Here is a 14,892-nt window from a genome sequence, read left to right as displayed (position 1 = left end):
TCTTTCCTTCTTGCAACAGCATTTTATGTATTTTAAGGCGATAGTCAAATCTTCCTTCTGTATTCCTAAACCCTCCTGTCTTTTCTGTCATACTTATTTGGAGACAGAATAGTAACATAAAAATGCTACTGCCAGTTTATTCTGTCTTTTTTGGAGAAAAGCTTTTATGGTGGTAATGCTGAAGTCCAGAAACCATGGGGCTGCATTAGTACAGTGCTCAGGTGGAACTTGGGAGATGGAGGGACTTCATAATGCTGAAAATGAATCAATTTGTTTAGCATCCTCTCTTAAAACTTTTGTTAGAAGAATTTTCAGCCAATATTAACAACTGAATCCTCTCTAGGAGAAAGAAATGTGTGCTCTTGATGAACCCATTTTCATCATAAATGGCATGCAATTCAGTAGTGCAAGAGGAGCTACTGTATTCTGTCATTATGACTCCATGTCCTTCCACTAACAAAATGTTTGTAATAGTTGATGGTATCCAGTATTCCAAGAGAAATATGGTAGTAATAATAATAATAATGCTGATTGTTCTAGATTAGATTGGCAGAAATGCAGAAGCTCTGTGTTTGTTACTTATAAAGAAAAAAATTTCCATATCGCATTTTAAGCAAAATATTTTTAGGATATTTCCCAGTATTTAACGATTTTAAAGTATGTGCGGTATTGAATTTTCTTTTTTTTTTTTTTACTGTAATCATACACTATGTCTGAATTTTACAAAAAAGGATTAGAATTTCCAGGAGTGACTGGCTGTTGGATTGAACACTTAGTATCCTCTCCAAGGATATTTTCCTCTTGATAAAATAAAAATATCAGAATATAATTGGTGCTTTCTCAACCTTGACAATTCTTGTGCTTTTATCCTAACTCTTACATTAGAAAATGCTTTTCTTACAAACTGAATATTTAGTCATAGGGAACTGGTCAAGAATCTTAATTCTTCTTTTAAAAAAAAAAAAAATTAAAAAATTTCTAACTCTTACACTAAGATATCTGAGGCCCTACACATGAATTGAACTCTTTGGCTGAGCAGAAAAATAATTCCTTTCCAGTGATGATATGACTTAAAGTTTTAATTTAGGTATTTGAAAATACTCTTTATTTTTATTCACAGTAATCTCCTGTCTGTGATTTATCAAGAGCTTGAAATGTGCTTGCATCTTACAAGACATTAAATGGTACTGCCATTTAGCATTTCTTTTGCTATGCCATGTGAAGTTTCAGTCAGTCTTTAAGCCTCAAGCCCAACCTGCACGTAGATATAAAACAGACAGTAGTCTCTACGATTTTGTAATTTAAGTAGACAAGGTAGATAATTTGATATAGGTATATATTGATTTACTTTATCTATTACAGTTTCTCCCTACGTTCTTCATGATATGTAGTATAAACATCACAGCCAGTTTTAACCTTATTGCTTATTTCCTATTTTATCACATAGGAATGCTGTATTCTAAATAGTCCTATAGGCAGAAGTGACATTATGGCCTTTCAGAAGTCTATAAATAATGATGAGATGCAGATATCTTTACAGCAGTTCATGTGTTAAAGATGAGGCTGTGTTTCTCAGAATGATGAGAAATAAGTGGATTAAATAGATATACTCTGCTTCCATACCAGTGCATTACCAGAGCTGCAGTAAGTGCAATAGTATGTATTATCCAACTTCTATGTCTCTTACATGCATTTAATGCAGAAGTAATGCTAAAAATGCTAAAAAAATAAGTTAATGTGCACAGATGATCTGTATTAGCCTATAAATATTTATTTTTATTTCTTTTCAATGATGTTATGCTTTCATATTCCATGGCGCAGTTGCATCAAAATAGAGGTCCTTGCAAGGTTATTTCAGAAGCAGTTGTTCTGAAAATTGACACAAAGACGAATATTTGTGTTCCTTTACTCCAGGCAAAGTTTAGTTCCATTGTGTCATCAAGCTCCAGTAGGAGTTTATATAGCAATTTTCTTGTATTTAGAATGCATTTATCAATGACTGTGGCAAATTGTATAATACATTTTCTGAAAATAAATAAGTCAGTAAATAGTAATAGCATGGTAGAATACAGCCAGGCAGCTGGCAGTTATTGGGTGGACGCTACCTTGTGAGTATGCCCTCCCTTTTCAGGCCAAGCCCATGCAAATGTTTGTATTAAATCACATAACTATAGATATTTCATACATGTTTTTTGCTTTTTTTTTTAAAAAAAAGATGATATAATGGGTAGACAATGTAGAAAGAAGGGTTATGTTCTAAATTGAGCTTATCCAGAGTTGAGCAACAAATGTTTTGTTTCCCATTCATTTTAGCGGGCTAAGTTAAATATAGGGTGTTCTCAGCCCACAAGTAGTTGCGTGCAGTCACTATAAAGGAAAAGTTAGCAGGTGTAAGGTATTCATTATTAGCATTACAAGAATGTTGAAATAAAAATATTACATGCTGAAATGTTGAGTAATGAAGGTGAACATTAATTATTATGTGAGAAGAAATTCAGTATAAAGAGATCCTGCCGTTTCCCTACCAGGGTGGTGTTACAAACAATTTTTAGTTAATAGCCTTTAAATAATACTGCCTGTGTTTTACACTTCATTAGTCTAGTTTTACCTCTGTATTTCTCTAAACTTTGGCACTTGAATGCATTATTCATTTTAACTCTAGAAATTCTCAAGCGGTGCTGTAGCATAGGGCTTTGGTACCCCTATATTTTTGTCACCCTGTCCATTCTCCAGAGAAAATGTGGTCATTGCTGCCAGGACAGCGTTGGCAGCCAGTTTCTAGCTTTGTCATTCCTGGGATTAACAGGGAAATAAAAAGGACGTGGCGTGCAGCTCAGATGGGGTGTTTTGCATCAGCAACCTACCTCCTGCCATTGTTTTACCCAGGAATGCAACTGGCTGCTGTGCAGCATGCGTGCAGTAAAGCTGGTGTAACTGTGGACGAGATGATGATGCTCAGGCTTGGATGTTTCTGTTGGAACAATTCTCCCATATTATACTATATTATAACTGAAAAATGGCCACTAGGGCAAAAGAAAAAGAAATACGGTCACACATCGGATGAGTTGTCTTTTGAGTGTGTTTTTGCATATTTTAATTACAGCTCTCGTGTGTTTGATATATTAGGCTGAAGTTTGCTGTCTTAGGTTGAACGTGGTCGACAACGTGGTTGTGCCATAACAAAATCTAACCTTAAATAAGATCAATGAGTACTGTGAAAGGAAAACACCACAGAAATAAATTAATCTTTAGAATATGCCCCCTGCCACATGATTTTATTCCAGAATCCTCTTGGCACTAAGTCCTAGATCAGTTTTATTGTTAGCAACCATTTACTCGAGTTGGTTTCATATTGATAGTGAATTTTTTATGAAGTATTTTTTCTCCTACCTGTGAAAACTTCATGTGATTGATGACATCCCTATAGGTATAAATAGCAATAAAAATCACGTTCTGCAAAAATAATGGATCTAAACTACCTTCTCAGACTAAGATGGAAAAGGTATAGAAAAGCAAACAGTCAGAAAAGAGGATATGAATTCTTGGTGTACTTTACAAATAGATAGGTATGTGGATTTAGATTTTGTTTTTAATATTCAAATACTCTCTTCATTCTCCCAAATTATGATTCCTTTCTCATTAGAAAGGTGAAAAAGAGCCAGTGGATAAAATCACATTGTGTGTGGAGGGGGGAGTTTGGTACTGGTTGCTTACTTGGTCCAAATTTTGTTTATAATTTTACATGAACCTGAATTCCTAGATTTTTATTCTCAGGGTATCCCATATTTAACATTTTTCTTTTTAAAATCATTGCTGCCTTTATTCACTTGAGGTGTTCTTAAGACTTCTCCTTAGTAATCTGTATCTCTTAGTAGTGTGTTTGGTATATGTCAGCTTCTTCGGAGGAAGTATAAAACATAAGCATCAACACTTTTAACCTTTGATGTTATTTTAAGCAGTGTCCTATTATAAAAGTTGAATTGCTTTAAATGTATTTATTAGCTTTTTGTGAATTTTCTGATCACATGCCTAGCTGTTGATAGTTCCTTTTTCTACTTGAGAAAAGATTGCTAGAAATAGATTTACTATTACAAAATAGATATCTATTTTGCAATAGCAAATTAAAGTAATTTTCACAAGCCTGATTCAATGTATATCAATATTACTTTTTAAATTGGGCTAATTCACTATGCCTTTCGTTTTTTATCTGTATTGTTACTAAGCAATCTGCTGTAGACTTAACTGTCAGTTGAAACGTAGCCAAAAAAAATAAGGTTAAATCATTGCCTGCCATCTTTAGTAATAAAATAATGTAATTTCTCTGAAATAAGTTGTTTGACAGCATGCTGGTTCTTATTTTTGCAGCTGGAAGAAGCAGCTTCTTCCAGGTGCTCTGCTAGCACCAATTTGTTTTTCTGATAAAAGTAGGTTTTATCAAAAAGAGCCTCTCAAAATTAAGATTTGTGTCTTTATCTGGTTCCCAAGCAAGACCCAGCCAAAATCACTCTGTACTTTAAAGCCTTTTACAGACCAAATCTACATTGGACTGTTACAATGAAGAGCTTTTGTGGAGGTTCATTGTCTGAGTACATTGGCAAATAAAACAAAAGTTTTTGGCAAATTAAAAACAAACAAACAAACTCCCCACCCCCTCCCACCCTCCCACTCCCCATCCAAAAAAAAAATGCAATCAAAAAACTTGTAAGAAACCTTTCTTGAATGAGACTGACCAGTAGTCAGTGAGATAAAATGTATCTTGCTGGATTGATCCATGAAGTATACTTTACCAGGATAAACTGATCTTTACAGAAATACTTGGAAAGTCATTGTTTATTATATTAATATTAAATGTTTAAAAAAGGCTAATAATAAAAACTCAGGAAGTGAGATTGTCTGATTTTCCAGCTTCCACTATCAATGGGTTTTGCCAGTAATGCCTGAACCTTTAAATTGATAGGATGTAGTATTCAAAAAAAGGCAGAGAAACATCTGAAGGGTGACTCACGTTATTTAATCCAGTTTTCCAAATAGGCTGATGTACTAAAAATTCCAAATTATATATAACTGATCTCTTTTTATCAACTACATTGAAAATAAATAGCTGCTAAAGCTGTAGAGAATGGAGATGGTAGCTTAGATGACAAATTACTTTAGAGAACCTTCAATATTTTGAAATTCTGAGCCACTCAGTATTTCTTAGACTAGGGTGACATATTTATACTAGCAAGAATTGTATTTGGTTTCCTTTTCTCATTTCCAGAATACTGTGTTTGCTTAATATAAAATTATATATTGGATTTACAGTACAATATACATAAACTTTAATACTTCAATAAAAATAAAAAAATGCTACTTTATGGACTGGAAAATATTTTCTTATGCTTTCATCTATATAATGCCTTTACATTGTTTTATAAAACAGTATTAAGTTTTCTCTAGAATAGAAACAATCTAGGCTGGAAGGACAAACCAATAAAAGAATAGGACAAATAGGGGAAAGTGAAACAAGTGTCAGTGTTTATTAAATAACTCTCATATCACAGCAGCAGTATACTGATACAAAATAATGAATGTAGAAAGAGCTCAGATTCAGAATCTATTCATGAAAATGAAAATTTGTATGTTAACTGTCAAAGAGGACAGCCACTAAAACAAGAAAAATCAAATTGCTTAAAGTGGAGTTGAGAAGATAGTTGAGAAGATTCAGATTTCTTAAACTCTTAGGTTGCTTTAGAGGCATCCATGCTTATCTGGAGAACAGTCTTTCTCTGAATGGTAGCTTCAACCAGCGGAAGTTCATCTTTTGAAAAAAGTATTCAAAATGTCGTAACTAGAATTACACCTAAAATAATCAGAATCATTTTGGCACAAGAATACTTTTCCAGAAGAATGTATCCACATTGCATGCAGGCAGAAATGCGTAGGAGCCGAACGCCAGAGCTGCCACTGCCATAGTTATGCTTGTGGAGTGATGGTGGGGAGCAGAGAACAGTTCTGAAAAGAAAGATGGGTCTGGAGCATTAAGAGACAATAAATAACGTTCTTAAGTTTGCGTAGCTGTTTGAAACATTAAGGCACCTGAGAAAACAGTAAAGAAGATAGTGAAGAGCTGTGTCAGTTGCAAGAAGGGGGATCAAAAGAGAAGATTGTCTCAGATTTACCAAGCAGAAGCTCATTAGTGAGCATGGTTTCAGCGGAGTGAAGGATAAAGAAGGTAGTAATTGAAGAGGTGATTAGGTGGGATAAGAGGATTTTTATGATCCTGGGAGGCTTTTTTGGGGGCATTTTTTTGGAAACAAATGGAAAAGAACCTTTTTATAAAGGAAGTGAGAGAGCATTTAAAGAGCATTTAAAGTGGGCATGAAACAAGATGGTGTCAACCTAGGGAACAAGTTTTGAGAGTCAGTAGCAGACAAGCTATGATAAGAATGGGATTAAAGAAGATTGGTAGTGGCAAATGGCAAACAAGAAAACTGGCTTGTGTCTTGGCCCAGTGAAAACTTTCAAATATTACAGTAATCATGCTCTGAAAGAAGATCCCAAAGAGTGTGCCAGCGTAGGAGATGGTATGGAAAATGCATGTAAGCACTTATTAGAGAGGAAGAAGTTTAGTGGTTGTGGTGTATTTCTGTATTTTCTTGTGTCTCTGACGGCCTGACGTCCCACCCTGGGCATGTAATTCCACTCCTTGGAACATTCCTTCCCATGTCCCAAGCATGAGGGAGAGCCATGGCCTCCTTAATTGTCCTTGTACAGAAGGTGGCACACCAGATATGTGAGGAAATGGAAGAAAATGTAACAACAAAGATGTTTCTCGTTTTACTATAGATACGTGAATGGGATGATTATACTTTTTTTTCCAGAAAGCAGTTTCTCTCTTTCTCCCTATCACCAGCGTGCCATGGAAGTCAGTAAGTTCACAGGTCCTTAGAAGGGATCATTTTCCTAAATTTGTCCTATAGAATAAAATGTCTAGCTACAGAATGGTACCTTAAAAAAAAAGAACAAAAAACCCCACAAAACAATACCTCTCCCCCCCCCAAAAAAAACCAAACCAACACCCAAACCCAAAAATCTAACTTAAAGGCCTGCTATCTTTTTTTTCTGTTATTTTGTCTTAATTCCTGTGCATCATTTGTTTTTACATGTGTATTTAAACCAGACATCGCTTCCCATTGCACTGAACTATGGGACCTTGGGGCTTTTTTCCATGAATGTGGCGTCTTGTCTCCTCTTATTCAAGGTGGAATTTAAATACGTGCTTATCAAGTAACAGTGAACCTATGGATCATTTTATTGCTTTAAAACAGAGCCTGTTCCATATACCCTGTGTTATGGAGCGTTATAATAAATGTATATTGGTTCTAATTTCTTACCATTTTTCTGCATCTTTAATTTTCTTCATATTTCTTAATATTTCTATTTTTCCTTTTAAGAAGGGTTTTGGAACAACATAGATGTAGAATGCACAAAAGATGTACTTAATGTTACTTAGCCATTTTGGTTTTCTTTAGCAATTAACAGAACAGTAAGCATTTGAAAAGCTACAGAACTGCAAATGAAGTGACAATTACTAGAAAAAATGTAATTATTAAAATTAAAATTTTTTAGAACTTGCAATTAAATTTAGTAATCAAACAGAACAAAGTGTTTAGCTTCTAAAAAGATAGTCTTACACACTGTTGATGTATGTTGCACTTATCAGGAAACTGAAATACTGTGAAGTTTCAAGTAGTGACATGAGATGCTGTAACGGAAATGAAATATAGCAGTGCTGTAAACTAGTTATACTGTCCCAGAGAAAAAGAAAAGCTTCAGTCCTAGTAATTGAGCAGATGTCAATGAGGTAAAATATCTGTAACATTAAAGAATCATCTTCTAAGTCTGACTTTTTTTAACTTATTTGTAATTTTGAAGAGTTCACAATGAATTATTCTGAACATGAACCAATTACTATTTAAATATTTCACTGAAAACAAATTCAGACATAAAGATTGTTCAAATATTCCTTCAAGTTTTCAGTATTTCTAATGCTCGGATGCCAGTGTTCTATGTTTTTATATACTTAATATTCTCTGCTTAGAATACATCTGTAATTTAGAATTTTAAAATTATTATTGAAACGGGGGTGATGTTTGTGTAGTCTTCTATTATATACATACTAGTCTTATTTCATATGCTTTAATAAGAAGCATTTAGCATTCAACATTGTGATACTAAACAAATACATGTTCTCACAGCTCAGGCATATTAATTTGATAACTGTAGAATAATGTAGTTTTTTAGTTGAACCACAGAAAACTGTCTGGGATTTGGGTTTTCTAATGGGATGCCTAGTAACCACATTCATTTCCCTCCCAAAATCATGTCACTTTAAAATATCCAAAGCCACATATGGAAGTACACATCGAGTAGTTTCTGGGTTGTGTTTGAATTCAAATGAATTTTAGCATATATTTTTAGGTGGGTGAAAAAACAGAGTAGAGAGCTGTAGAGGCAACGTGATGGTAAGAAAACTGAGAGTGCCTCGGTGTGTTTAACTTCTGATACAAATGGTGATTCTGTAGTGCACTGATTAGGGTTTCACCTAAATGTAAGTAACAATACAGAATTTCTTTTTTTGATTTCCTCTTTGTTTCCCCAGTTGGCATAGTGTAGTTTAAATATCTTAAAAACTTGGACAGGATAACCCAGCACGGACTAGCTAGATCCGTGCACATTACTTTTATTACTTTCATTATTTTTCCTGTAATTGAAGACTAATGAGCACGCCCTTTAGATGCTATTTTAGCTCACATATAACTTTATAAATATTTCAACTTAGATATAATTAGATAAATTGAACTTGTTTAATTAGTAATGCAATCAGCCAGCATGGCTTAGGAAGCCATATCACATTAAAAATACAGTGATAATGCATGTTAATAAGCAATAAGCATATTCTTTTAACAAAAAAAAAAATCTATGCTTTTACAAGGCATTTGTGTCTTATTATAAGGCTTTATAGCTTTGCCATTACTTTTGTTTTACCATTGCCATTACTCAGAAATTTGCATGTCAGCTGAAAATCAGTCAAGATCTTAGTTGGGTGATTTTGAGCCAAAATAGCTGTTTTTAAGGTGGTGGTTTTGGAGAATTAAATGTTTTTCCTCACATTTTCAATTTTTCTTCTAATATTAATTTTCAAATTTGAAGTGGGGACTTGAAAATGTAAAGTTAGTTTTGTCTGAGCAATATTCCTTTTTCTCTCTCTCAAGAAATTTTCTCCACTGCAAATCACAAAACTGTGAATGCCAGCAGTGAGGTACACGAAGCATCTCATGTACGTACAGTACATACAGTGTTGAAAGACATTCTGTGCATTTGTAGCTTGGGTCTGCTAAAAATGTTTAAATGCTAAAAACTTCAGAAGTTTGAAAGAAGGAGCCTGATGAAGTACTGAAATTTGGACTATATGGGCAAGAGCTCTGAATAAGAGTCAGAATTTATAGACTTAAGTATATGCGTTTATATGTCAGAGAAGTTTTTTATGTGTAAGTATGCCGGCAAGAAGCTGTTAGTGTATTTTCAAACTGCATTAGTGTTTATAATTTTGGAATAAGCCAAGTTTAGAAGTAATAATATAGGTAGGAGCAATATGTTTATATATTTTTACCCCTTTTATTAATCAGGTTTTTTTAACGCACCCTAAATATTTTTTAATATTTTTTTATATTTGAAATATCTTGTTTTTTACAGAATTTATTGTCTTCAAGGAATATTGAAATATTAATTTGGATATGAGGTAATATATTAAATTTTTTACACAAAAAATGACTAGAAGCATTATTAATATTTTTTAATCTACTGGAAATAGTATGTTTCAAGTAGGGCTAACACAGGGTTTTGTCATTTAGCATGAATTAAGCTTTACGTTCTCGTTTGATGGTATAAAATATTAGTTTACCTGTTTGCAAAATGTATAGAATAAGATGGTGAGGTATATATTTACCAAACTGAGTAGTTGCCTAAAAATTCAGATGGCTGATTCAAAAAGTGGATACGTCCCTAGAAGGATATTCAGAAGCTTCTAAGCGTCATGTGTTTCTAAAAGCCTCTAAGTATGAAAGCAAAGACAGGTAGGTGCCTAATTTAAATAATCCCAGTAGGCATCTATCTGCATGTTTCTGTGATTTAATATGTTTTCTAGGGTGTCTGAAAAAGATTGAATAGCTAGTTGACCTGATTTCAGGCTTTTCTTGTTATGCCATAGCACTGAAGAGTGCTGAAGAAAACAGGCAGGAGCCATAGAGATGAACAGGAAGAAAACTGTGCATACAGATCTTCATTTTGTCATGTAAATTGTTTTCTCTAGTTCATAGCTTTGTAAACAATGTATCATCACTTCTTTCAACCACAAAAGGTTTTCTTTGCTCAGGGTGTCTTGGTTCAATAGGCACGTTTCCTTTTGTTCTTTGGTCAAAATGCTAGCTGCGTGTCATCATCGTTAATATTTTTAAATGTTATTTTCATTTTAAATAGTAGTACTTGTTTGCTGAAAAGCTTTTTACCCAAACTGCTGTTCTTTAGGGAAATAATACATATGATTAATAGGTTACTGACGGGACAAAAAGGCATCTGTAAATCTGGATGACACTTCATAGATAAACTTGAACATTAATTTTCAATTCCTAAAGCTTGAATTAGTTGAAAATGTGCTATCTTGTCATTGTGTCTATCTGGTTTTAGTTTGAAATTCTAAACTGCAATTGTTGGTGCCTTCTTGGCTGCTATTTGTAAAGAATTACAAAATGGCATAATAATTTTAAAATTAGATTTACCGCATAAGCGTCACTAACTCTGGCCATATTTTCACCTCTGTTTTAAGCCAAGCTGAAGTGATACCACTGCACAAAGAAGCAGTACGAGTCATTGCCTGGAATTGGCCCCTTGTGTCAAGCAGGCCTTATCTCTTTTCCATGTTCTGTATGAAGTAATGCTCGGTGTTGAACTGGACCTGGAACGTAACTTAATCAACACTCGCTCTGCCCGCCCCATGACTGGTAACAGGAATCACCAACCCAATTAAACCATATTGTAGTTTCTTACATAGTTTACTTTAGGATACTCAAATCTGAGGCCATAATTTCACATAGCAATTTGTACAAAATACAGTAAAGGCCAATTTTGAGCAGGGGGGAATGTATGTAAGCTTTGTGAAATAGGGATAAAGTGAGGAAATGGGGAATGTGGATAAGCAAAATAGCATGAAATGAAGTTGAAAGCACACAGTACTAAGTACTGCAATCAGAGATTATCTGTTCAACTGTCAGTGGTATCAGGTTCTAAAAAAGTAGAGAAAAGAGGGATCTGTATTGATGCATGAATGTGGAGCTCTACAGGAGAGATTTCTTCCAATAAGGCGCATGATGATACTGGAAGAAATATTTGACACTTCGTTCTCTTCTTCAGCATCTATCTTTGTGGTACACTAGCAAAGAGCTCTTTTCTTAGACATCCTATTGATTGCATCATACAAAAATCTCCTAACCACCCATTGTTGATCATCTAGAAAACAGACAGGGAAGGACAAACTGTGAGCTTTTGTGCTAGGAACATGTAAATTTGAGAGGATATTTGAAATTCTCTCAGCCACTCTATTTATACTATAACAGCTAGGTTTGTCTGCTTGACCTATGAACATTCAGTTGGTAGGTAGCAGTGCAAAAGGCTGTGGTGTACAACTTGTAGGCTATGGTGCCAAGACTTTGGAATTCTCCAATGCCCACTGATATCCCCAGTTTCACCTGTGCTAGATCACTTATTCTCCTATTCTGTATAGTGGAAGCTAAATGAATAAGGGTGTGGAAGAGCTGAGGAGTCAGAAGTAGGGCTTCTTATTCTCTTCTCTGTCATCATCCATAACCGCAGTTGGTAATAATAAGAAATAAAAAAATATTAACTTTTTCCCTATATGGAAATATATGTTTGAATTAAGTATTTGTAGCATGTGAACTAATAATTATCAGGCGAATCTGAATTCAATTATTCATCAGCATATTTTTTCTTAGATAGCACGCCCTGTTTAACTTTAAATGCACAAAAAGGTCATGGACTTCTACAGAGCTCTTATTATTGAGGTAAGGTACATTTAGAGGTGATAGTTACCTTTCAAAGATGAAACACTTTTTACAGTTGCATAAGTATTAGTTATTGGTTGGCTAAAAAATAATTTACTAAATGCCCAACATTAAGTGAGATGGTGTTCTAGAAAGCATTTCTATAAGTGTCATATACCTCAGCACATGAGAGTTTCGAAAAGCTTTAATTCACATTGAATTCACATTTCATACTGCACAGTTATGTTTATATGGTAGAAATGGATGCATTAACATATCTGGCCTAACTTCAGTCTTTCAATATCAAGGGCTTGAAGCACATAAAGGATGCGGTATGCATTGGAGATCAAGGTGAATGCCCTAGCAGCTAATTTCTGCTCACTTGTATGCTGCAGGGGTGTACCACATCTGCTTCCCACTGTCCTGTATGTATAAGGTGAAGGAAAGGAGGAATCGGAGGGAATATCTGCAGACTGCACCTGAAGGCACTGGTGCATGAGCTTCTGTTCCTTACTTGCCAGAGAAATCACATGTATCCTCATTACTTAGGTTTAGTTAGTTTGTTTAGAAGCCACTAGATATTCCTGGCAAGACAGTACTACTGTGGAAAAATATGTTATCTTGCCACTAAGGTAGTAGCATTCTCTAAAAGGAGTTAAGTCTGTGAGAAAAAGCAAATTGATAAAATGCTGGGAAATACCAAAGTTAATGTTGCACAAGAACCATTTGTCTTTCTTTTTGGGAAGACATATAATGCAATCTTAATTCTGTTGCTGCTTCTTCCACAGAGCTCGACTTGCTTAACACAGAATGGATATACCTCTCTTGTATCTAATCGGTAACTCGTTTTCTCTGCACTGTTCAGTACAGTCTTATGTCTTTTATTATACAGTAGCCACACAGTTAAACTAAATTCCTCATCTGCTTTAATGTGTCTTTAGTCCCTGTAGAATTTGAGACATCTGCAAATAGTAACTAATTTACACTGTCTCATACACAGTCCCTCTGTGTGATACGAGTGTTGTTTTGCAGATAGAAGGTGATTCTGCAGGTAGATGGAAGTAAAAAAATTATTTGTGAGATTTGATGTCCAATTAAAGGATTGGTTTTTTCATATTTCACACTGCAGAGCATTTATAAGTTCAATTCATTTTTGGTTTAGCTTATCTAAAAATATTTAGCATGTTCCCAAATCAGATCTCAGGTTTTCAAGAGCTTAGAGAGCACAAATACACTCAGTACCAAACAGAATTTTGCTGAAATAAGTTATCTAAGATCCATGGACCAGCATAAGCATTATTTTCCTTTTTCCATCTTTCAGTCTCTCCAGCAAATGAATAAGACTTATACAAGTAATAGTCTCTTGACAGTGGTTCATTCCCGGAGCAGGTCTATCCTGTACTTCCTCACTGAATAAGCTTGATGCCATCTGGTCCACCCATTTTCTCAAAGCAAGATGGACCATACAGGTGTCATTCCTGATGGGTTTATCTAATCCTGGTTGTAAAGACGTGATTAAGATTCAATAAACTTCTCCAGCAATTTATTTCAATACTTCACTACCCTTATTATTAGAAAGTCCTCCTAGAATCTAATCTGAAACTTTTCTGCAGCAATTTAAGCCAATTATTTCTTGTAACATTTGTCATGATATTCTTTTCAGGTATCTTTTGGATGCCTTTTACCTATTTGACAGCTGTTACATGAATCCTCTTTTCTCAAGACTGAACATCCCCGCTTCTTGAGCCTCTTTCTCAGTGACTCTATTTTCTAGGCCTCTGATCATTCCTGTTACTCTTTTTTTTGTACTTTTATCAATTAATTCCTGTCCTGTTTGAAACCTCATCACCAGGCTGGACAGGGTGCTCTATTGTAAGCGCTGCCAGAGCTGTGTGGAATTATTTTACATGTTTTGTAGGTTGCAGTCCTGTTTATATATCCTGGTATGGTAATGTTTTTAAACACCATTCAATTGTTCATAATGATCACTAGATTTTTATTTTTCCTTAGAAGTATCCACTAGCCAGTTGTTCCATAGCTTGTATTTTAAATGTGGTTTTTATGTCTACCTAAGAGTAGAACATTCCATATTTATTTTCTTCATCTTTCATTCATTTCCAGTCTAATAGTACATTTTCTGTCCTTCACAGTTTCTCAATGGCTGTAAGTTTGCTCAGCCAGTTCAAGTGTTCAAGGACGTAAACATCAAATTCAACTAATTTGAAAATTTCTAGATTGCATAAATATTCTCTAAATATTCTTTTTCACTCAATGTAGAGTTCTTACCTCTCTGTATGTAACGCTCATGCTGACATATTTCTCCTTTCTGTAGAGGTTTTCTGTGTATTTGAAGTCATCAAAAAGTTTTCCCGAGTCACAGTGTTCTCCCCATATATTAATGACATGCATACTGTCATTCACACTGGAAAAATTAGGTCAGTTGGTCACAGAAGGATGATATGGGGGTTTTCTAAAGGTAAACATTTATATGTGGAAATGTGTGATATTTACCTGGAACTTGGTTTACAAATACAAGGATTGGGATTGTTTGGAACTTAACGTGAAAAATAAAGTATGTCCTGTCCTTGTATTCGTGCCAATCAAATGCACACAAAAATCGTAGGTTTTTTTAATTGTATTTTCATTTTTTCATTATTTTGCCGTGGAAGAGTTAGGGGTGGGGTTTTTTGCATTTTGGGGTAAAACCGAGGCTCTTGATATATGCAACATACAGAGGTCTGTTTGGCAGCCTTTGACTGGTAGCTGCTTTGGAATGGAAGGTAGCAGAGCCTAA

The 14,892-nt window shown here is 34.6% G+C and overlaps 1 protein-coding gene across 1 annotated transcript in view; it reads left to right on the top strand.

Moving 5' to 3' along the window:
- Window positions 1-14,892, top strand: part of SPOCK3 (SPARC (osteonectin), cwcv and kazal like domains proteoglycan 3) — a 215,789-nt gene that overhangs the window by 134,330 nt on the left and 66,567 nt on the right. The window lies entirely within an intron of this gene.

Source organism: Chroicocephalus ridibundus, chromosome 5 (assembly GCF_963924245.1).
Source record: "Chroicocephalus ridibundus chromosome 5, bChrRid1.1, whole genome shotgun sequence".
NCBI classification, from domain to species: Eukaryota; Metazoa; Chordata; class Aves; order Charadriiformes; family Laridae; genus Chroicocephalus; species Chroicocephalus ridibundus.
Note: the sequence above shows the minus strand (reverse complement) of the source record. Positions and strands in the feature narration are given on the sequence as shown.